This window comes from Ascaphus truei, chromosome 15 (genome assembly GCF_040206685.1).
Source record: "Ascaphus truei isolate aAscTru1 chromosome 15, aAscTru1.hap1, whole genome shotgun sequence".
In the NCBI taxonomy this organism is placed as follows: Eukaryota; Metazoa; Chordata; class Amphibia; order Anura; family Ascaphidae; genus Ascaphus; species Ascaphus truei.
The window spans coordinates 10571096-10595518 of NC_134497.1; the positions used below are offsets into that span (position 1 = coordinate 10571096).

Sequence of the window (24423 nt, forward strand, 5' to 3'; positions counted from 1 at the left end):
CGCCGGCCCTGGCTCTGGTGCCTCCAGACTCCTGGCACTAAAATTGTAATGCCCGGGGTGTTTAATATCTCATCACGGAAAATGTTAGGTAAAAATCTAAATTCATGAAAACACTGTTTGTTGGTTTTTGTTGTTCGTTTTAAGATTTCAAATACAGTTTTTTTTATTATTCCTGTAAATGTGCAGATGGTATTAAAGTGGCAATCCTCGCCCCCTTTCTCATCCCCCGCGCCCTGCCCGCGACCACGTGATCACTAAACCAAGCGATTACGTGGTTGAGTGAGACCCCTTGGTTCCCAAGATCCTTACCAGTAAAAGTAGCACAGTCTCCTCCGGGGGAAAGAAAATGGCGACTTCCATTTCCTGCGTTACACGGGCCATAAGGAAATCGCAAACACCATCTGTTGCAGGTTCCTATTGGCGTGAGATTTAAATTCACAGGGAAACCGGCCATCCCTAAAGTTGAAAATAGCACGGTTCAGCTTGGGGGACCCCCTGGTTACCATTCTGGTTACAAAAAGGATGGGGGGGGGGGTGCCTGGTGAGGCTGAACTGCCCCTTTAAATTGAATTTAAAGTGTCCATCATTAACAAGCATGAGAGCCAAAAGTAAGTGTTTTTTTGCTGGCTTGCATTGTCTTGTCACATCACATTGTGTCGGGGTGTCACATCACATTGTGTCGGGGTGTCACATCACATTGTGTCGGGGTGGCACATCACATTGTGTCGGGTGTCAAATCACATTGTGTTGTGCGATGCTGACACATCACAATGCATCTGATACTTCACAAATACATTACTTTGGATCTGTGCTACTGAGATGGGTCTCCCTCTGAGTCATTTTGGCAACATGAAGACTCCTGGAGTTACATTACTGCGGGGCACCAAACCTTTCAGTTGGCACGGTTTAGCGTTTGGCCTGTATACAAGGGTTATTCCCGTAGGTCAGGGTACATGAATGTATGTATGTATGTATATCTTTATTCGTATAGCGCCATCCAATGTAACGAGCGCTGTAACATACACGTAACATAATGGGAATAGGCGCTGCAGACTTTGGGGGGAGAGTGAGAAACTTTGGGAGTGGGAAAGTGAGAGAGACTTTGGGGGAGCGGGGGCGAGAGAATCATGAGGGGGTGAAAGAGACTTGGGGGGTGAGGGGAAGTGAGAGAGACTGGAGGGGGGCTGATAAATTGGGGGTAGGGGAAGAGAGATTGCCAAATACAGATGAATATAACAGGATTGCTTTGCCTAGTTCCCCCTCTGCGTGTGTACATGTGTGTGTGCGTCTATCTATCTATCTATCTATCTATCTATCTATCTATCTATCTATCTATCAATCTATCTATGTATCTATGTATCTATGTATCTATGTATATATGTATATATATATATATATATATATGTATATATATATATATATATATATATATATATATACACATATACACACACATATATATATATATACACATATACACATAAACATATGCGAGAGAAAGATATGCAATGCAGGGGGTTTAAAGATAATCAGACTGGCTTTAGAAAGCGTGTGCCTTTGATCAGCGGACTGTATAACATTTAAACTCGATGGGTGCCTTATTGCCCTGGCAGGCCCCTGGGCATAGTCTGCCTGCTCAGATCCGCTGCTTTGGCAGCGTGCCCTAATCAGAAGGCATCGCCGTTGTCACACGGAGCGATCGTCCGGAGTCTGGAAATAAATGTGGGTCGCGGGGAAGGCAGCCCGAGACGCACCATACATAAAACGGCGTAGCCGCACGCTGCAGCGAACCCGCTGATCTGTGGGAGAGAGAGAGAGGCGATTAGTCACAGCGCACACGCTCTGAGATTTCCTGCAATATTTTCCCAGAGAGGTTTACAAAAAAAAAAACAATCATGCCGGGAAGGGAAGAAGACAAAGAAAGGATAGAAAGGGGGCAGAAGGAAGGCTTGTGCAGCGCTTAGTGTCAGTGGCACGCTGCACGTGTCGCAGATGTAGTCTGTATCAGATCCGTGTATCACTTTCAGGCAGCAGCTTGATCTGGAGCAGGGGGTTGCCAACTCCAGTCCTCAAGGGCCACCAGCTGGCCAGGTTTTCAGGATATCCCTGCTTCAGCACAGGTGGCTCAATCAGTCCCTGCTTCAGCACAGGTGGCTCAATCAGTCCCTGCTTCAGCACAGGCGGCTCAATCAGTCCCTGCTTCAGCACAGGCGGCTCAATCGGTGGCTCAGCATTGAGCCACCTGTGCTGAAGCAGGGATATCCTGAAAACCTGACCTATGAGATATCCTGAAAACCTGACCTATGAGTAGCCCTTGAAGACTGGGGTTGGCCCACCCCTGATCTAGGGGTGTCTTCGGCAACGCGTCGTCAAATGACGCCGCGGTCTCATGTTGCCATGGCAACGTGGGGTCACGTGACCTCACGGCGCCATTTGAGGATGAGGAAGGAGGGGGGCGCGAGCCGGTAAGGAGAGCAGGCAGCGGTGCGCAGGGGGAAAAGTTTGCACACCCCTAATCTAGGGAATATCAGTTGTGGACACCCAGTAATCTCCTAAAAGCAGCAACCCGCACTGCTGGGAATTAGGGTAAGTGGTAAGGGTAACAGTTTAAGGTAAGGGTTTAAGGATAAGGGTTTTTTGGGTAAGGTGTTAAGTTTTTAGGGTAGGGGACAGCGTTATTATTGGGGGTTAAGATTAAGGGGTTTTAGGGCAAGGTTAGAGGCTTACCTTGGTGGTGAGATGTCCCTGCGGTGAGATGTCCCTGCGGTGACCAAATATTCTAGACCGCCGTTCAGGAGATACAAGCGTTTTAAATATTAAGTGTCAGAGTGGTTAAAATGGAGCTCTCCCCAGAGCCCAGTGCAGTGCCGGAACAAACTAATGTATTTCAATGAAGGCGCACATACTGTAGTGCGCGCACGCTCAAGCGCTACGGAGCGGCAGATACTACAATAGACAAATGAAATTGTTTTTGGAGCGCGACGGGCCGTATGACGTGAGCGGTTCAGCCAATGAGGGCGTACCGCTCACGTGATGTCACGGCCACACCTCCGCCACGCCTCCCGATGGCTCCAGCCTGCAGTGCATGTTTCGGGTGCACGCCGCGTACACGTGACGGCACGCGGACGCACGCACGCCGCTAGTATAATCGCGGCCTGAGTTAGGGGAGCAGTTATGGGAGGAGTGTTAGGGAGACTTTATAGGAGCAGGTAGGGGAGGAGTTATAAGGAGCGGTTAGGGGAGGAGTTATAAGGAGCGGTTAGGGGAGGAGTTATAAGGAGCGGTTATGGGAGGAATTATAGCAGCGGTTATAGGAATCGTTAGGGGAGGTGTTATAGGAGCAGTTAAAGGAGGAGGTATAGGGAGCGGGTATAGGAGCGAGCAGGAGAGGTGTTACAAAAGCAGTTCAGGATGGTGTTATAGAGAGGGCTTATAAAACCAGGTAGGGGAGGTGTTAAGGACAGTGGTTATAGGGGCAGCTGGGGAGGTGTTAAAAGAAGAGTTTATATGAGCCGTTAGGGGAGGGGTTATAGGGAGCGCTTATTGGAGGTGTTAGGGGAGGAGTTATAGGAGGTGTTAGGGGAGGAGTTATAGGAGGTGTTAAGGGAGGAGTTATAGGGAGCGCTTATAGGAGGTGTTAAGGGAGGAGTTATAGGAGGTGTTAGGGGAGGAGTTATAGGAGGTGTTAAGGGAGGAGTTATAGGGAGCGCTCATAGGAGGTGTTAAGGGAGGAGTTATAGGAGGTGTTAGGGGAGGAGTTATAGGTGGTGTTAGGGGAGGAGTTATAGGAGGTGTTAGGGGAGGAGTTATAGGGAGCGCTTATAGGAGGTGTTAGGGGAGGAGTTATAGGGAGCGCTTATAGGAGGTGTTAGGGGAGGAGTTATAGGAGGTGTTAGGGGAGGAGTTATAGGGAGCGCTTATAGGAGGTGTTAGGGGAGGAGTTATAGGAGGTGTTAAGGGAGGAGTTATAGGAGGTGTTAAGGGAGGAGTTATAGGAGGTGTTAAGGGAGGAGTTATAGGGAGCGCTTATAGGAGGTGTTAAGGGAGGAGTTATAGGAGGTGTTAGGGGAGGAGTTATAGGAGGTGTTAGGGGAGGAGTTATAGGGAGCGCTTATAGGAGGTGTTAGGGGAGGAGTTATAGGGAGCGCTTATAGGAGGTGTTAGGGGAGGAGTTATAGGGAGCGCTTATAGGAGGTGTTAAGGGAGGAGTTATAGGAGGTGTTAGGGGAGGAGTTATAGGAGGTGTTAGGGGAGGAGTTATAGGGAGCGCTTATAAGAGGTGTTAGGGGAGGAGTTATAGGAGGTGTTAGGGGAGGAGTTATAGGAGGTGTTAGGGGAGGAGTTATAGGAGGTGTTAGGGGAGGAGTTATAGGGAGCGCTTATAGGAGGTGTTAGGGGAGGAGTTATAGGAGGTGTTAGGGGAGGAGTTATAGGGAGCGCTTATAGGAGGTGTTAGGGGAGGAGTTATAGGAGGTGTTAGGGGAGGAGTTATAGGATGTGTTAGGGGAGGAGTTATAGGGAGCGCTTATAGAAGGTGTTAGGGGAGGAGTTATAGGAGGTGTTAGGGGAGGAGTTATAGGAGGTGTTAGGGGAGGAGTTCTAGGGAGTGCTTATAGGCGAAGTTAGGGGAGGAGTTATAGGGAGTACTTATAGGTTAGGGGAGGAGTTATAGGGGCAGCTAAGGGAGGAGATATGGAGACTGCCTAAAGAATTTTCAATGTCATCGTTTTTTAGCTGCTGATCTGGTGCAATACTGGTGTAAAAAAAAAAAAAGCATTTTTAATGGAATTTGTTCCCTTTCTAAATCCAGTGCTGGAAGTTAGACATCTGAATTGCGCCAGTCATTAATATGAAAGGGTGCAGGCATGGCTTCATGTTCTCACTTGAACCAATGAATACAAAACAAGACTTCACTTGGGTAACCGCCTCATGGTGCTTGTCTAACCTCTTCTCTCTCTCTTTATTTTAATCTCTCTTTTTTTATTTTTAAGAATCTATTTTGCCTCACTTCAGCTACCCCCCCTCTCCCCCCTCCCCATGATAAACAGGACCTCAGAACAGGGCTCCTGAGAATGTCCCGGGCAGCTAAAAAAGAAATAGCTCTGATTTCCTGTTCTGCCTGAGCCATATATCACCGCCGGTCCCATCTGTGCCGTTTGTCTATGACAGAATGACAGGTGTCATTTATCACCGGCGCTGGAGGAAACATGGGAAGAGGGATGGGAATTTTTTCTGGAAGCGTTCTGTGTCTGCGGGCGCCGAGATCATTAAAAAAGGGGGGGGGTTTGCGCAGAAAGTCATATGCAGCCGGATAACATTTACTGTCAACAGCAGAAGAGAAAGGAGCAGGTGCTCTGATGCTGTTCTGTAACCTACTTGTCTTCGGGGTACCTTTGTTCTCCGAGGCGTGGCGAGCCAATTATTGGCCAAGATCAATTTGTTTGCACGTGTTGCGGGAGGCCTTACAGCGAAAGCAATTAGCCATTGAACACTTTCTCTGGCTTTCCTAGCATGGCTCTCTCTTTCATTCAAAAGCGCCGTTCCTATAGGGGGGGGGAGAGATTGGAAGAAATTAGAAGACGGCAACAATAGATTGTCAGCTCTTCGGGGCAGAGACTCCTTTTCCTAATGTTACTTTCATGTCTGAAGCGCGTATTCCCATTGTGTGTTATATTATTATGTCCTGTGTACAGGCATACCCCGGTTTAAGGACACTCACTTTAAGTACACTCGCGAGTAAGGACATATCGCCCAATAGGCAAACGGCAGCTCACGCATGCGCCTGTCAGCACATCCTGAACAGCAATACCAGCTCCCTACCTGTACCGAAGCTGTGCGCAAGCGGGGAGACTATAGAGCCTGTTACACATGCGTTATTTACATCAGTTATGCACGTATATGACGACTGCTGTACAGTACATGCATCGATAAGTGGGGAAAAGGTAGTGCTTCACTTTAAGTACATTTTCGCTTTACATACATGCTCCGGTCCCATTGCGTACGTTAATGCGGAATATGCCTTTATTACTGCTGTGCACCTGGATGCCGCTATACAAATGAAGCTATACATACATATATACAATAGAACACGTGCTGAATGGTTGTGTTGGCACTCAAAGGGTTAAGATCAACTGTAGCTGCTGCTGTGGTTATATACGCCAGTTAGCCACAATAGAAATGTAATGTAATGTAGTCTATGCCCCTCAGCAACCAAAGGGTTAAAATACTAGCGCGCTTTCGCTGGACGAACTCAAAGGAACTTTTTTTTTTTTTAAATAGGAATCAATAAGAAACTTCAGATAATGGCAATTAAATGATTGTGAATGGGGCAGGAGTGCGAGCTGGGAAATGATAAATGTATTTACGACTGCGTTTTTTTTTATTTCGAGCTGAATTATTTATTGCAGTGTAGCTCTAATTAAATTGTTCTTTGTTTAGGGCCTCTTCGCCCCTTTTTCTTACATACACATCCCTATATAGTGACTTTTTGGGGGGATTGCATTATTATTTTTATTTAATAGAAAATAGAACGTTCCGGGCATTGGATTGTCGCAGGCAGGAATGGTTTCCTAGCGGCGGTTTGCAAATTGCTGAAAAGGTCTGGCTGATTGAGGTAATTTAATTTGCCCGTGGAGTGTCTTGTTCTAATGCAGGGGTGCTGAACTCCAATTCTCAAGCCTCCCCGACAGGTCAGGTGTGCAGGATATCGCAGCCTCAGCACAGGTGGCTCAATCAGAGGTGCAGTCTTCAACTGAGCCTCTGATTGAGCCACCTGTGCTGAAGCTGGGATATCCTGAAAACCTGACCTGTTGCTACATCTGACAATTAATGTGGGGTGGGTTGGCTTAACACCAAGGAGTAGGGGTCACACGCCTTAATATCTCTCCCTCTCCTCCTCCCCTCTCTCTCTCCTCCCTCTCTCTCTCTCCTCCCTCTCTCTCTCCTCCCTCTCTCTCTCTCCTCCCTCTCTCTCTCCTCCCTCTCTCTCTCCTCCCCTCTCTCTCTCCTCCCTCTCTCTCTCCTCCCTTCTCTCCTCTCTTTTCCCTCTCCTCTCTTTTCCCTCTCCTCTCTTTTCTCTCTCCTCTCTTTTCTCTCTCTCTCTCTCTCTCTCTCTCTCTCTCTCTCTCTCTCTCTTCTCTCTCTCTCTCTCTCTCTCTCTCTCTCTCTCTCTCTCTCTCTCTCTCTCTCTCTCTCTTCCTCTTCCCTCTCTCTCCTCTCTTTTTCCTTCTCTCTCTCTCTCTCTCCCCTCCCTCTCTCTCCTCTCTTTTTCCTTCTCTTTTTCCATCTCTCTCTCCTTCTCTCTCTCCTCCTCGCCTTCTCTTTCCTTGTCTCTCTCTCCTTCACTTTCTCTCTCCCCTTTTCCCTCTCTCCTTCTCTCTCTCCTCCTCTCTCTCCTCCCTCGCCTTCTCTTTCCTTGTCTCTCTCTCTCCTTCACTCTCTCTCTCTCATATATGTATCAATAGGAGAGATACTGGGTTTGTTTTGCTCAATGCCCAGAGCCGATCCGGAAACAAGAAGAAGCTGTAGCTTGGATGACATCTTTAGCCGGGGCCTTGTAAGCGGGTTGGAGGAGGTATAGTATGTCTGAAGAGCCCAATGGTTCCTGAGCCGAAGAGGGAGTCAGGGAGGAAACCGGAAAACCCTATTTGGAAGCAATCCGAGTGTTGTGATAAATCAGAGGAGAGAGCCAGACACAATGTTTGATTTCACTGCAGGGCCCCTCCGAAGGAAATATATGGCCAATATATGCAACCAAACAGCACAGGGGCGGCCAACTCCAGTCCTCAAGGGCCACCAACATGTCAGGTTTTCAGGATATCCCTGCTTCAGCACAGCTGCCTCAATCAGTGGCTGAGCCACCTGTGCTGAAGCAGGGATATCCTGAAAACCTGACCTGTTGGATGGCCACCCCAGAATTGGTAAAATACCCCCAAATACTACAGTTTGACACCGTAAGTTTCACTTGCTCTAATTGTGTGGGATTTTTCAGGGAATTGGCAGTAGCTCTGAAGGATGTTAATTATAGACTCCCCCGCCCTTATATAGCACTGACAGTGTACACAGTGCTGTAAAAAGACTGATTGCAGGCACAGAGAGTCCCATTCCAATCTAATTTTGATGACCTGCCTATTGCAAGGCCACCTCAAAGTATTAGCCTGGGCAATAAGTTAAGCATCCTGTATCTTACGTATAAGATGCATTGTGAGGAACCCCAACCCTCTCTAATAGCGCGCCTGAGATCAGATGCATTGTAAGGAACCCCAACCCTCTCTAATAGAGCGTCTGAGATCAGATGCATTGTAAGGAACCCCAACCCTCTCTAATAGCGTGTCTGAGATCAGATGCATTGTAAGGAACCCCGACCCTCTCTAATAGTGCGTCTGAGATCAGATGCATTGTAGGGAACCCCAACCCTCTCTAATAGCGCGTCTGAGATCAGATGCATTGTAAGGAACCCCAACCCTCTCTAATAGTGCGTCTGAGATCAGATGCATTGTATGGAACCACAACCCTCTCTAATAGTGCGTCTGAGATCAGATGCATTGTATGGAACCCCAACCCTCTCTAATAGTGCGTCTGAGATCAGATGCATTGTATGGAACCCCGACCCTCTCTAATAGTGCGTCTGAGATCAGATGCATTGTAGGGAACTCCAACCCTCTCTAATAGCGCGTCTGAGATCAGATGCATTGTAAGGAACCCCAACCCTCTCTAATAGTGCGTCTGAGATCAGATGCATTGTATGGAACCACAACCCTCTCTAATAGTGCGTCTGAGATCAGATGCATTGGAAGGAACCCCAACCCTCTCTAATAGCGCGTCTGAGATCAGATGCATTGTAAGGAACCCCAACCCTCTCTAATAGTGCGTCTGAGATCAGATGCATTGTATGGAACCACAACCCTCTCTAATAGTGCGTCTGAGATCAGATGCATTGTATGGAACCCCAACCCTCTCTAATAGCGCGTCTGAGATCAGATGCATTGTAAGGAACCCCAACCCTCTCTAATAGCGCGTCTGAGGTCAGATGCATTGTAAATTCTTCTGTATTTGGTACACTTTCAAATTATCTGAAAATTGCAGGGAGCCCTTTAGTGATGCGCGGGGAACACAAGGATTCCTAGGAACCTCTGTTTAAATACACCGATATAGAGAGATCCAAATTTTGTATCTGTAAAATCCCTATGTGCCGCATCCCGCGCGCTACACTGTAATTGTGACGCGCTGTGAGTCCCATTGGGAGAAAAGCGCTACATGAAATAAAGTTATTATTATTTACTGGTCCTTACCATCATGAATATTGAGTATAACGCTCCACATGGAGCAGAAGATTGAAAAACAGCAAGAGCAACTAAAACGAGGAGCTTGCTCAATAATAGTGAGCTCATAGGTCTGGCAGATAGATGGGGTGTACTTGAGACTGATGGGACACAGAACTGGAGCCCCACGTAAAGCTGATCTACATTATTTGAGGATTTAGTCATTGTACAGTGAATTAGTTTTTTTTAAGTCGAGATGTTACCAAGTGAAAGCATTGTGTTATTATTATTAACTATTATTATTATTATTATTATTACTATTAACGTTGTCAGTCTCGTGAATACTTCTTTTTTTTAGGACTCCGATAAAGAACTAATAACATTTTAGGTTTGAAATATGACGTGAAAAGGAGTTTCACAAACTCTTTCTTCCCAGTGTAACTTCAGCCTGCACTCTGCTTCTTTGACAAAGCACCAGGCTAGACGCGAAACGCGTTGCAGTGTATTTACCCTTTTTACTTGCTTTTGTTATGTGCTAATAAAATGATCCGATCCGCATTTGCCTGCACTCCAGGCCTCTCCGTATCTTGTGCTGTGCACCGGCATTTTTCTTCAATTGTTACACTGCTTCAGAACAGGTGTATATATATATATATATATATATATATATATATATATATATATATATATATATATATCTTATACTATATTAGTGAAAGCACTGTATGTTTGCCTGCCTCCATGCATGCATGCCAGCCTGCCTGCCTGCTGGATGTCCGGTGTCCCTAGGGGAAATCTCATTGGTCCATTGGCCGCCCCCGCACACCTCTCATTGGCCTGAGGCGGAGTGACGGCCCAAAGGACACACAGGGACACAAACACACACACAGGGACACACACACACAGGGACACACACACACAGGGACACACACAGGGACACACACACACACACACACACACAGGGACACACACACACACAGTAGGGGGGGTGTACATTAGCAGCATGTATAACCCGGGGGGGGGGGGCTCACATACCCGCCGGAGCCTCCGCCTCTTCCTCCCCGAATCAGCCTCCACACCCGCGCGCAACTCCTCCTCTCCCCGTGTCTCCCGCGCTTTCAAACCCCCCCCCCCGCGCCGCTACAGTCAGCGGAGGAGCGAGTGCCCGGGACACAGCGGGGGAGCGGCAACAACAAGCTGCCTCCCGCCTCAGTTCCACGTGGGAGCGGCCGGACGGGTGAGTGAGCGGCCTTCACCCACCCCTCACCCCCCTTCAAATCACCTCCCCTCCACCCCACCCCCCCCGGCGCCGCTACAGTCAGCGGAGCGAAGCGAGCGCCCGGGACACAGCGGGGGAGCGGCCACAACAAGCTGCCTCCCGCCTCAGATACACGTGGGAGCAGCCGGACGGATGAGGGAGCTGCCGGACGTATGAGTGAGCGGCCGGACGGGTGAGGGAGCGGCCTTCACCTCCCCTCACCCCCCCTTCACCTCCCCTCACCCCCCCTTCACCTCCCCTCACCCCCCCTTCACCTCACCTCCCCTCACTCCACTTCCCTTCCCTTCCACCTCCCTCCACCCCCCTTCACCTCCCCTCCACCCCCCTTCACCTCCCCTCCACCCCCCTTCACCTCCCCTTCACCCCCCCCCCCACCTCCCCTTCACCCCCCCCCCCACCTCCCCTTCACCCCCCCCCACCTCCCCTTCACCCCCCCCACCTCCCCTTCACCCCCCACCCCCCCTTCACCCCCCCCTTCACCTCCCCTCCACCTCCCCTCCACCCCCCCCCCCCTTCACCTCCCCTCCACCCCCCCCTCACCTCCCCTCCACCCCCCCTTCACCTCCCCTCCACCCCCCCCTTCACCTCCCCTCCACCCCCCCCTTCACCTCCCCTCCACCCCCCCCTTCACCTCCCCTCCACCCCCCCCCCTTCACCTCCCCTCCACCCCCCCTTCACCTCCCCTTCACCTCCCCTCCACCCCCACCCTTCACCTCCCCTCCACCCCCACCTTCACCCCCCCTTCACCTTCCCTTCACTCCCCCCTTACAACCTCCCACCACCTCCACCCCCCCTTCCCACCTCCCCCAACTCCCCACCACCTCCCCCCCCTTCCCACCACCTCCCCCCCACCCCCCCCCTTCCCACCACCTCCCCCCCACCTCCCCTTCCCCCCCCCCCCTCCTTCCCACCACCTCCCCCCCACCCCCCCCCCCCATTCCCAGCCCCCATCAACACCATCAGCACCCACACATCGCCACCTTTGCACCTCCCCCATCGGCACACCCACATCCGCACCCCCACATCAGCACCAAACCCTCCCAAATCAGCACACCAATACAATCACCATCAGTACAGCCACAGCAGCACTACCACCGCACATGGGCCGCGTGGACCACTCCCCACCCAAATGCCACACCCACACCACAAACATCCCGGGCAACGCCGGGGCTCTCAGCTAGTATATATATATATATATATATATATATATATATATATATATATATATATATATATATATATATATATATATATATATATATATATTCAGTGTCTGGAGCTGCAGGGGTCAGCATTATAAGTGTCAGATCCCCAGTGTGAAATAGACATTGCTGTTTCCAGTAGCTGCATACAGTACAGTCGGCAGAATGTAAAATCGAGCCTCGGTTCTTTAATACTGCTCTGTGGGCACCTTTCTCTGTGAGTGACAGACTGTGAGACTGCATCTTACTCCGTCGACTTCACCCATGTGAGCGCTGCGGGTCCAAAGTTTGTATAATATGAAAGTTTATCCGGAACGTGTCTCTTATTGGGATGCAGAAAGGTAAGGGACAGGAGTAGGACACAGAAACGTGAAATCTTCGCAGAAGACATTGATGGCGAGAGAAATCCAATATTCATTTCCTGATATTTTTCACAATAAGACACTTTGCTAAAGCAGGGACAAAATTACCCCATCCTAGCCCTACAAATTAACCTCCTCTACTGTATCATCATACTGATCTTCCAGTCCAGCTTGAACAGGTATCCCACTTTTTTGTGTGTGTTTGTGTGTGTGTATATATATGTGATAAGCACAATCCACCCAGATAGCAGGAGAGCGGCAGTATTTCTTAATTGTATATATATGTATATAGATATATAGCAGAAAAGTTTAAGGCAATCAACTTGATAGAATAATGGTATTCGATCCATCCACTTCCTTGCCGCATATGACAACGGAGGGTGAAGAAGCACGCTCGTGCGAAACGCGTTGAGGTCGTCATTGGTAATTGATACGTAATTGCGCAAGCGCTGGTAAGGGATCTCCGGGTCAGCTGTTGAGCGGAGGTTCCCCCATCTTAGCGTTTACAAGCGCTGTCGCGTGTAGGACGCCTCGGCAGCAAATCAGCTGCTGACTCCAGCATTGTGTTCTCCATAATTCCCGAGTGCTGCGAGCAGCGGGTCCAGGGACATAGTGCACTGGGTCCCATCAGAATTACAGCTTTGGACCTTTTTGCTCTCACTGGGACTATATGGAGCTAATTTTTACTTATTCAAACGTAAGTTTGTGATATATGGTGTATGCTTTTTAATACACCTTCTGCCTTTCACTCTGGTGTGCTGTGTCTATATTTTTAAGGGAACCGTCCATGGCACCTCAAGAAGAAAGCTTTTTGACTAGTATATTCTGCCCGTGCTCACGTATGGATGTGAAACTTGGGCCCTACATGCAAAGATAATTCAGGAGCTTCAGCCAACGCAGAGGAGTATGGACAGGTGTATGATGGGTGTTACACAGAGACAGGAGAAAGAATGAATGGGTTCCAAACCAAACAAGTCTGTTAAATCACATGGGCGAAGAAGTTAAAATCGCGGTGGGCCGGACATATCGCAAGAAGAAATGACCATGGTTGGACAAAGATGATTCTCGACTGGATTCCAGGGGAGATTAAAAGACCAAGACGACGACCGATAGTACGATGGGAGGATGGAATCAGAAAAACTGTTGGAGCAACGTGGAGAAGAGAGGCTGTAACCGCAGGGCCTGGGAGATCATCGGGGAGGCTTCATCCAGCAGTGGGGAGACAAGGGCGGAAGATGATACGTGTATGTGTGTGTGTGTGTGTGTGTGTGTGTGTGTGTGTGTGCATTTTTAAGTGTATGTTTGAAGTACAGTAGAGGGGTACAGAAATAAAAAGTGAAAGGAGCTACAAACATGATCACAGAGCTGGAATTGGGGTTTGGCGAGAAATGGACGTTCAACGGTGCCAGAGGTTCAGCCTATGTTTTTAAGGTTGGACGGTGTTGCAGGTTTTATTGCCAGTGTTTCCTTCCCCTTTAAGGAAATCAAAATGGCCACCAAATCTCACGGGTCCCACACAGAAGGTGGAAGCTGCAACGTCAACTGTGTGGGGGAGGGGAGGGGGACGACAACGATGTTGAGTCTTCCTATAAAATGGCCGTTTACATGTTCAGGAAGTGACACCGGGAACTAAACAGATAAAACAGCGCAAACACAGCGGGCTTTTAAGAGAGATTGGGTTGAAACGCAGAATCATTGATATACATTCTCCAGAAACAAAATGTCTGACAATGTATTACGCTCGTGTGCCCTAATTTAAATGTTTTATTTATTTTTAAAGGATTGCAAAAGGTAATAGGAAACAGAGGAGTGTCAGTGTGCATATATCATAATGAAATATATATACATGTAGAGGTATCAGTACCGTGTTAGCCGAGCTTCAATAATCAAAAAATAAATAAATAGATGATACCGTTCTGTGGCTAACAAAATGCTTTTATTTGTGCGAGCTTTCGAGATACACTGATCTCTTCTTCCGGCGATGTTACAATGAATGAAGCAAGCAAAAGTTATACTTAAAAACAGTGTCTCTTGGAATGTTATCTGTGCTAGTCCTTCCCCCGGTATGGATGTGTTTTGTGGCTAGAGGTGTCAAAAGGTTATATATATGTATTCAGTGTGTAGCCCTGTCATTTTGTCAGCCTTTTTATTTGAGGCAAACTTCTCTGCCACATCTTTTTATTTATTTTATTTTTTAAATCTATATTAACTCATTCAGTGTCAAGTGGAACCTTAAATCTGTAATCCGGCAGTGAACGCGCGGGGGGGGAGGGGGATGGGTGACAACACAACATTATTTTATGCCGCATCTCTCCAGATATCGCAACGGCAGTTTATTCACCGCCGGCAAACCATAAGTCATCTCCAGCCAGGTGCAATAACTTAAATATAATTAGCAGGTTTCTCACTCGGCTTTAAAAAAAAAAAAAAGGTCAGCACAAAGAGAGGAACGCGCGTCGCCGCTGCAGACGGAAAACAAGCCTTCACCTTTGTCAACCTGTCTAACTTCTTTGGACTCGATATTAATTTGGGATATTAATGGTGCCCAGCGAGACTCTTGTATTGATATAGTGCGGTAGGGTTTGCTCTTTTAGGCAGAAGAACAACAGGCTCTTAATGACGATATGCTGATATATAGCAGCACTGGCCATATTTTATTCTGACTAGTTGATGTGAGCATCCGTGCTATTTGTTAAAGTTGGGTAGCAGCGGGACACCCCAACTTCATTTGATAATGCAAACGATGAATGTGATTTGTGAATGGGCTGTTATCATTGCTGCTAGAGTGTAGCATAAAAGAGGGATACGCCCGTAATTGCGAAGCGGTATTCTGCCGCAAGATGCCAACTGGCGCTGGCAGCGGTGGCTTTTTCATTAGTCCCGGGCCTAGGGCGCCAATATTATGAGGCGCCAAAAATGTCCGCCCCATATACGTTTTTGCCGCGCTCTTGGGCCTGATGGGAAGTCACTTTATCTGGTGCGGCCTCCTTACCTGCCGCCCTTCTCGTCCTTCAGAACCGCGGCATCACCGACGTGACGGCATCTCGTTTCCGTGGCAACGCGACGTCGCACCCTCTCACGGCGGCGCGGTACCATGGCAACGTCACGCCGCGCGACGTGACGTCTGTGGCGTCGTTTGATGCTTTCGGGTCAGAGGGAGGAGGGGGGCGGCATGTGAGGAGGCGGCCGCAACAGCTGTGCCTTGGGGGCGGCGGATGGGCGCTAGAAGAACCCTACCACCCATTGGCACTATTTGTTACTGTCTCCTTGCCACGTTCGTCGGTGGCCTTGAGCCTTGCGCCCCAGAGATCCACGCCGGGTGTTATTATTTATTATCATCATTTATAACGTGGCAACATATTCCGTAGCGCCGTGCAATAGGGTGAAACACAATGAAATAACGAACATAAACATACATTGTTACAGTGGGTAAGGAGGGTCCTGCCCCAGGGAGCTTACACTCTATAAGGAAGGGTAAGTGGAAACACAATGTGTCGCATGGCTGCTTGTTAATTGAAGGAGCTGACGTTGCCACATAAATTCCCCACACGGCTTCAAGGCTCGTCAGCTTGATATACAACCCCCATCATCTCCTTTCTGGGAAAAGAGAGAAAAAATATATATATATACACAGCGAGTCCTCGCTTTCCCGACACAATGCGTCCCGCAAACCCGCGTCGGATGCGGGACAGTGGGAAAGCGGGACCCATGTTAACCGACGGCGGTTTCCGTTGGATGTGCGAAAACCGTGGCGGATAATGATTTTTTTTTTACTGCATTATGCGCGGCCGACGGAAAGCGAAACGTCGGAAAACGAGGACTACCTGTGTGTGTGTGTGTGTGTGTGTGTATGTATATATGTGTATATATATATATATATATATATATATATAATGTGTATATATACAGTATATATATTATACCAGCAGGGATGGAGTTAACCATTTTTACTGTGTCTCAAAGATAATAATCCGATCTGCTTGTGAGGAGCCAGCGGATGCCTTGCTGACAGCATGGGGCTTCTACTGGTATATAATACACCATTTAAAATGTTATGGAAATAGTCTCTTTGGTTACATTCCTTCTATGTTTGACCTACGCGTTGAGATAAGAGAGAGTTTTGCTTGGAAAATACATCATAAATCAAGAGCTAAACATACCGGCTGTTTTTCTGCAGCGGGCTACACAGGGATCACAATAAATGACTTGCACAGCATAAGTGATGGACTTCGGTTCTCGTTTTGTCTGTGCTGTTGCAAAAGGAAGGGGTTATAATGCAATCATGTCTCTAGGGTCAGCACAAGTCATATGTCAGACGCAAGAATGTTCTCTATTTGGCAAAAGCATCAAAGAGGGTCTTCTTTTTTTGTAATCCACCCACGCCAATGTCTGGTACCCTCTTATTCTGCAGCTATCTTTTATATTGATGCGGTGCCATTACAATGCTGGTAGGTGGAACGTCCTCACCCACTCAGAAGATTAACTTTCTCCAGTAAAGACGACATGGGGGGTGCTAAGAGCAACTGACTTACCTTCCAAGCTGTCAAGGTTCAAGGACACGAAAGAATGAGGTTTAGGGATCCTGGCTCGACATTGCCGTGGTAATATTCTGGTTGGTGAGCGTCAAACTGCATTGACATTGGGATTGATGGCAAAGACGAGTGAGGTTGTCCAATGAATTAAACTCGCTTCATGGGAGTAAGACGTGAGACTTTTCCTCGGGTAGGTTGTCCAGTTTTCTTGCTGACCTAAGAGGACAACACTTCCTATTTGTTAGGGACACAAGCGAATGGAAAGATGTATTGTTTTTTTTGGGGGGGAGGGAGGGATAAAAAGTGCCCTCAATTGAAGGTATGGAAGGTGGAGACATGTCCCCTGTCTTCCTCCCGTATCTCCATGATACCATCGTTCACCTGTTGCCCAAGTGATCCTGACTCATTTCTCCATGGTTACTTTCCTGGTGGAATCTCCAGACCTGGACAGACAGTGGTGGACACCAAGTAACACCAGGACTATGGAGAATGCAAATGGACCGTCTTATATTGACACCATTGTATTTTGAACGGTCTGCCTAATTGGTTTGTGATTTAGACTAAAGTTGGCTGTTGGTGTGTCTGTCGTCCTCCTGTGCTTTCGCAGTCTGATCAAATAGTTTTGATTCTAAACAAAATGGGCAGCAAGATTTAGAATAATCAACATTTCACTTAGGGCAGGGGGTGGCCAGCTCCAGTCTTCAAGGGCCACCACATGCCAGGTATTGGGGACATCCCTGCTCCAGCACAGGTGGCTCAATCAGTGGCTCAGTCATTGTGACTGACCCACTGATTGAGCCACCTGTGCTGAAGCAGGTATATATTTAAAACCTGACGTGTTGGTGGCCCTTGAAGACTGGAGTTGGCCACCCCCTGCTTTAGGGCATCACTGGGCAACAGGCGCCAAAGGGACTGCATGCGGCTCTAGGGGGCCCAACTACGCCAATCAACCACTGACAAGACACCCCTCCCCCCCCCCCCCCCCCCATTAGCCCTCTCTCACTCTCCAGTGCAGTGTGAGATGTTTCTGCGGTGGATCTTAGCTTCTCCCGGGTCCCTCATCTGCTTAACGCCTGCGCGCTGATAAAGACCGACTCGCTCCTCTCCTGTGCTAATCACTAGTTCCCAGTATAAGGTGAGGGATGGGGCAGTTTTCACATAGCATGTATTCTGCCACTGCCTGTGGGTATGCTCTACAATTATTGGGACAACTACCTCAGTCGTCTCCTAATCACTGAAAGTAGAAAAGTTATCGTGCATTGAAACTGTTGCCCATCTTTGATATTACAAAACAATTCTACTTTAGAGCAAGGGGGCGCAAACTTTTCCTCCTGCGCCCCCTGCTCGCGCCCCCCCCTCTTACCTTGTCACCGGTGTCAAATGACGCCGTGGGGTCATGTGACTTCGCTTTGCCATGTGACGTGACCGCGGCGACGCGGCATCGGAGACAAGGTGAGAGAACTTACCGAGAGGCCTCGCGCGGTCCCCCGGCATTTAATTTAAATACTTTGGGGAGAGCAGAGGGCCTCGGTAAGCGCAGCAGCCACCCTCCTCCACCCCCTTCCCCCACCTCACCCGAGAAAATCTCGCGCACCCGTACTTTAGAGGGGGTGGGTGTACAGCAAATAAAATAAGGCCCTTTTTGGGGGGAGGAGGGTGGTTACCTCTGTCAGAGTTAATTGCAGTGATTTCAGTGTGTCGTTTCATACGGCCAAAAATTACCCAGAAGGCCCGTTACTGTTATTTTAGAAAAAGCTTCAACCTTAAACGTTCCACTGAGACGAGGTTTAAATTATGGCTTAGAGGAAAGATAAAAGCTAATGTGAAAGAAACATTAAAGTCTTTTTAGCTTTTAGCCTTTGAATATTAAGGGTGTCTGAGGAAAGGGACGGGTGCCAGCAGGATTCTGTGGAAAAGTAATGTCTTCGTTTGAACTGGTAGGTGTTTGTTATTTGAGTTCAGTCATAAAGATTGAACGGGGAATAAACTTGAGCAAACTTTAGCCTTCACCAGAAACAATGTCAATATCCTGGGGAGCATTAAAGTGGCAATCCCATTAGTTTTTGGAATTCATTTTTTATGCTTGTAGGGGACCCATGTTAAAATGGACATTTGCATGGTATTACCCAGAATCCCTTGTTGCAGTGGAAGCACTGTATGCTTTGAGAGAATGGGGAAGGGGGAGGGGGGAAGCCGGGTTGAAGACCTGTCTGAGACATGAATGGGCTCACAAGTGATATTTTGTTTCACAGAATCGGAACCGGAGTGGACCCCCGGAGCCGGCATAGTGGGCGTGCCCAGCTTCTTATCAATAATCTCCCATATGATAAGATCAAACGGCTGTCTCTGAGTGGGTACCCTGGTTCTGTATTCGTCTCTGAACCGAAACGCGTCAGATAGCAACGCAATCATAGGCGCACCGATGACCGCATTTTTAAGTGCCCACGGTTCTTCTTTCTCAGCCCAGGGAAGTATAGAGCCAGTGGACCCACTCCAATTCAGAGATTTGATCTAATTATATTGGAGAGACAATGGATCTGCTCAGAATTCAATAAAAAAAAATGTATGGCGTTGGAACCAGGGGGTCCTCTGGAGATGAACGTTCTCTTGGGGAACCCACCGGTTCCTGGGAAACGCGCTGGTTTACTTGCAAGTGGTCCTTCCTAAGCATTTAACCAGTCATCCAATAGAAACCTGCAACATCATCCCCTGACGACGTCGCTGCTTCCTATTGGTCCCTGAGGACAAGAGAAATTTTGCAGCCATTTTTATTTCTCGGTGTGGAGCTTTAACAACAGGTGAGTATCTCCGGATCCCTAGAGCTGAATATGCTCTAGCCTGGGTAAAAATGTAGATGCTGCACATAAAGTAAAGGTGTGGGGTTCAGCTCCAGACCACTCCTGTTGACAAAAAAAAAAACAAGTACGCAGAACTTCTGCCTTAGCCTTTCTATGGTATATAACTGGGGTGGCCAACGCCAGTCTTCAAGGGCCACCAACAACAGGTCAGGTTGTAAGGATATCCCTGCTTCAGCACAGGTGGCTCGAGTCAACGACTGCACCACCTGCACTGAAGCAGGGATATCCATAAAACCTGATCTGTTGGTGGCCTTTGAGGACTGGAGTTGGCCACTCCTGGTATATGACATGAAGCAGGTTGCTCCTTGTATACAGGTTGGACCAAGTTCCTCTCTATAGCTCATGAGTGGCCAACTCCAGTCCTCAAGGGCCACCAACAGGTCAGGTTCTAAGAATATATCCCTTCTTCTTCAGCACAGGTGGCTCACTCAGTGGCTCAGTCTTTGACTGAGCCACTGAGTGAGCCACCTGTGCTGAATCAGGGATATGCTTAGAATCTGACCTGTTGGTGGCCCTTGAGGACTGGAGTTGGCCACTCATGAGCTATAGAGAGGAACTTGGTCCAACCTGTATACAAGGAGCAACCTGCTTCATGTCATATACCAGGAGTTGTTGGTGGCCCTATAAGACTGAAGTTGGCCACCCCTGGTAGATGACAACAAGGTTAGGTATGCAGACTTGTGGAAGGCCTGCAGATACCCTGTGGGTTTTGACCCGTTTCCCTAAAACGTAGGGAATCTTCCTCTCTATGACCCGGCTTTCTGAATCCGGTAACATCACAGCCTTCCTCTGAAACTACAGAACAGATAAAAGCAATTTTCTTGCCATAAAAAAAAAATGATGTTCCCTTTGATGATGTTTTTTTTATTTATTTATTTTACTTTCCAGGGGGGGAGGTTTTTTTGTGTTTTTCATAAACTTTGCAATAAAAAGAAGAAAAAAAATAATAATATTTATTTTCCTGGTGTAATAATGGATCGCAGTTCTCATTCAGGCACTTAAACTTCATCACACTTAAATGTTTGCTTGTGTATTTTAATAGGGGAACCTCTGGGCTCCGTTTTTATTAATGTAAAAACATTAAAGCGACAAACGCCTTGAAGGACTTGTTCCATACAGAACCTGTCATGAGCAAGGCTTTGAAGCGTGTCCCCTTTAAGAGATTCAAAAATTAAATGTTCCCGCATGTGAATTTTATTTTGTCGAGCACATTTGCTTTATAGCTACAATTAAGTTAGATGTACCGATAACAATGTCTGCTTTCCATTTTAAATCGCACATTTCAGACACTGTGAATTCTTTTATTATCAAATCCACATGCTTTTAATTGCAATTATGGTCCCTTATGAGTCCCCTGGGAGGGCATGATTGCAATTAAAAATGTAATTTAAATGTTAATTAATTACATTCATTTTCTAAACTGGGAGAAATTCATTTATTATTTTCATGTGCTGTGCACTTATCCTAAATGCATTACCTACTAAATGTTTTCTTTCCCCCCCCCCCCACCCCCCCACCCTTATCCAAATTAAGTGTTATGTTTATAAAACAGGGAGTTTAATACGCTTTAACATTGTGTTGGAATGCTTATACAAATTATTGCTTTAAAATTAATTGGTTTAAGCGGACCCTGTCATCTGGAACAAGGCGTGAAGGAAACGGGGGTATTTCCTGTTGATATTGTACTTGGTGTTTCTGTACACGCTGGTTAAAACGTACAGGGTTTTATTATTCAGGTTTTGAGTTAAATGTAATCCTTTCTGTGCCCGTGGGTTGATGCTTCTCGGAGAGAGGCTGCTAGCTGCAGCCCAGGCCATAGGGAAGTTATATGAAGGTACCGGCAAGCAGCAATAGCTTTCTTGTTTTCTTATTTTTATATGACAATGTATAATTCTACATTCTTACCTAAGCCGGCAATCGTTTGGCGCTCCTGTTATAAATCTGTCAAACTCCTGATTGTGTGCCTAACATAATGGCCGCCTTTCGGTTTCAATCATTCAGTCAGTGTAACTCAGCAGCTACAATGTATCCTGATGTTACTACGGTAACATTGCCTATTGTTACAGTTTGCAGCTTAAAGTGCTGGGAACATTGGCAACGAATTATCACAAGCAGGAAAGTGTTGCAAAGATCTTGCACTGCTGGGGAGGTGGGCTAAATCCTGCTATGGAAATCAAAGGATGCTTTAAAACTCATTAATACTGGCATTGAAAGTTGAATAAAAAATGAATTAAAATATCAGTCACTATTATCTAATACTACAGAACTGATACTGCAGCATTTTACACCGTGGACCCCCTCTTCTCCTTCACTTGTATCTAAAGCCCTCTCCCGCCTTAAACCTTTCTCACTGACTGCCCCACACCTCTGGAATGCCCTTCCCCTCAATACCCGACTTGCACACTCTCTATCCACCTTTAAGACCCACCTTAAGACACACCTGCTTTAAGACGCATATGAGTAGCCCCGCGGCTAATACTATACACCGCATACATAAACCCTGGCCCCCTGCAGACGCACTTACCAGAACGCCCTCCTACTGTCTCTGTACGTTCTTCCTACCTACCAATTAGACTGTAAGCTCTTCGGGGCAGGGACTCCTCTTCCAAAATGTTACTTTTATGTCTGAAGCACTTAGGTTTCAACCTCATTTCAATCAAACTTATGGCGCAAAAAGTTGAATCCATTTTTTCGCCGATTTCGATCACAGCTTCAGCAAAGTGAACGTCGCCGGGTTCGCACATCTGCCGTTACAGCGCCAACTTTCGCCGCATCTTATTTATTTTAATCTTGAGCTGCCTCCTCCCCTTCCTTATCCTATCATCTCATCCCGTCACCGTAACTCCGGGCGAGATTGACGCAAAGTGGCGCAGCCAAAGTGCCGCAATTTGCACTATTTTACGAGCAATGCCTCAGTCTTTGATGCTTCATACATCCATCCATTTAAAGCTGCAGTTCAGTCTTTTTTTTTTATTTTATTTTTTTACTTCAATAGTTTCATGTGGGCAATCTCTAATTACCTAAAGAACTGCATAGCTGCCGGTCAATTCGTTCTCCGTCTATTGATAGGCAAAGTTTGGCGACATCTTTAAATATGGGGAATGTAAATCGTTGCTATAGGAACAAGCATGCTTGTTAAAATAGAATACACGAAAATTGGTCTTTCAAATTTGTTGTTTTTTAAACAGAAAATGCTAAAAGTATATTTTCTTACTACAGAACTGATTTATTTAAAAACCCACACATGCAGGATATCCACTGAACTGCAGCTTTAATAGCTTTTTTTTTTAAAAATACTGTATTTCTCATATTACACCCGTTGACTGTTGCATGGTGTTTTTTCCTGATGATACTTTTACAAGTTATTTTTGGTGTACAAAACCAGTTTAAAAAAAACCAAAAAAACGCCCCATTGCGATCAGTGGCGGATTTCCCGATAAAGCCGAGCGCGGTGAAATTTCTCTTTTTTCCCATATACCGAGGCTCGCGTTATCATGGAAACGCGCCGTCATTTGACGCCGCAACGCTGCAGGAGGAGGGCGGCCCCGGGGTAATTGCCCCCCACGGGCGGCAACATTTTTTAAATCCGCCACTGGTTACGATGCCCCCAATTTGCCACCTCTCTGCTCGGTTATTTGAACAGAACCCCAAATCAAGTTGTCCAAACTAGAGGTGGACAGAAGAAACTTTGAAGACAAAAACAGGTGTTCCCATGTAAAGGAACATTTTCATTTCAAGGGACCTTGAGTGGTAACAATGGGAATAATGAATAATAAAATGTTCTTGTATAGCGCTGCTAGTTTTACGTAGCACTTTACAGAGACAGGTCCCTGCCCTGTGGAGCTTACAATCTATGTTTTTTGGTGCCTGAGGCACAGGGAGATAAGGTGACTTGCCCAAGGTCACAAGGTCAAGCAGCATTTAAAGGAACAATCCATGCTTTAATTTTATTTTATTTTTTATTCCTCCACTGGGAATTGAACCCGGCTCCCCTGCTTCAAACTCAGTGCCAGTCAGTGTCTTTACTCACTGAGCCACATATTTAGCTATGATGCTTCTCCCGTGTTCTCCCTTCTATGTGACCCTGATATACAGTTCGCAGTGAGATTTATGAAGCCTATTTACTGTTTATGTATCACGTTGGCAATGTAAGCTGTCCACTGCTTCCTCCTACTAGCAGCTGTATGTCAGACATTGTGTTTTGGCAACAACAAGACTATTAATCATATAGTTGGTTAAGTGTAAAAGTATTACAACAGGTACAAACTGTAATATTGTGTAGCTCTTATTTAATCCCTCCGCTGCCAGTGAGGGGGCTTACTTTGGTACAGGAAGCCCCCCCTAGGGCTAAAAGGAACTGATGGCTCAAACCGAAATCACATTACTTATATCCACTAACCCAAGGTCCGCAATCCAGCCTTGGTTTTGTATTTTCATGTGCTGGTCCGTTAGTTGGGATCCGGGGGGAGAGATCCCCGGTCTCGGCTGCTTCGGCGGGTAGGGTTGCAAGGTGACTTGTCCAAAAATACTGGACACGATGGTGAAAAATGCGGCGCGCTCGAAAGGTCGGTGGGGAGGTCGGTGGGGAGGTCGGTGGGGAGGTATGTTATTTATACATTCTCAGACCATTGCGTCGTTCTTTCTAAATTTCACTCCACGTATGCACCAATTTGCACTATTTGGTATTCTATTTTGTACAAAATTCTGGGGAGGGGTTTGGGGTTTGAGCGCCCTCCCTGCATTTCTTACGAAATAGAATATGAAAGGGTGCAAATTGGTACAAACCTGGAGTGAAATTTAGAAAAAAATGGCATAATGGTCAGATCATTTATAAATAACATACCAGCAGTCATACAGGGCGAGCTATACTGATCTTAATGCTTCTCTCCCACTACTTCCAAGATTGTTGCATCCACCCTCTCACACCCCT

At 47.2% G+C, this 24423-nt stretch overlaps 1 long non-coding RNA gene across 3 annotated transcripts in view; it reads right to left on the reverse strand.

Annotated features, from left to right (window-relative positions):
• Window positions 1–1509: 1509 nt before the first annotated feature.
• LOC142466504 (uncharacterized) overlaps window positions 1510–24423 on the reverse strand; it is a 25878-nt gene continuing 2964 nt past the window's right edge. The window contains exons 3-4 of one of the 3 annotated variants that reach the window (XR_012788174.1): window positions 5377–5543; window positions 1510–1799 (exon numbers count right to left, since the gene is read on the reverse strand). This is a non-coding gene — a long non-coding RNA (uncharacterized LOC142466504). Of the gene's footprint in view, window positions 1800–5106; window positions 5544–16268; window positions 16354–16635; window positions 16852–24423 lie in introns of those variants that run through there. The other 2 variants (XR_012788175.1, XR_012788173.1) reach the window with 2 other exon arrangements.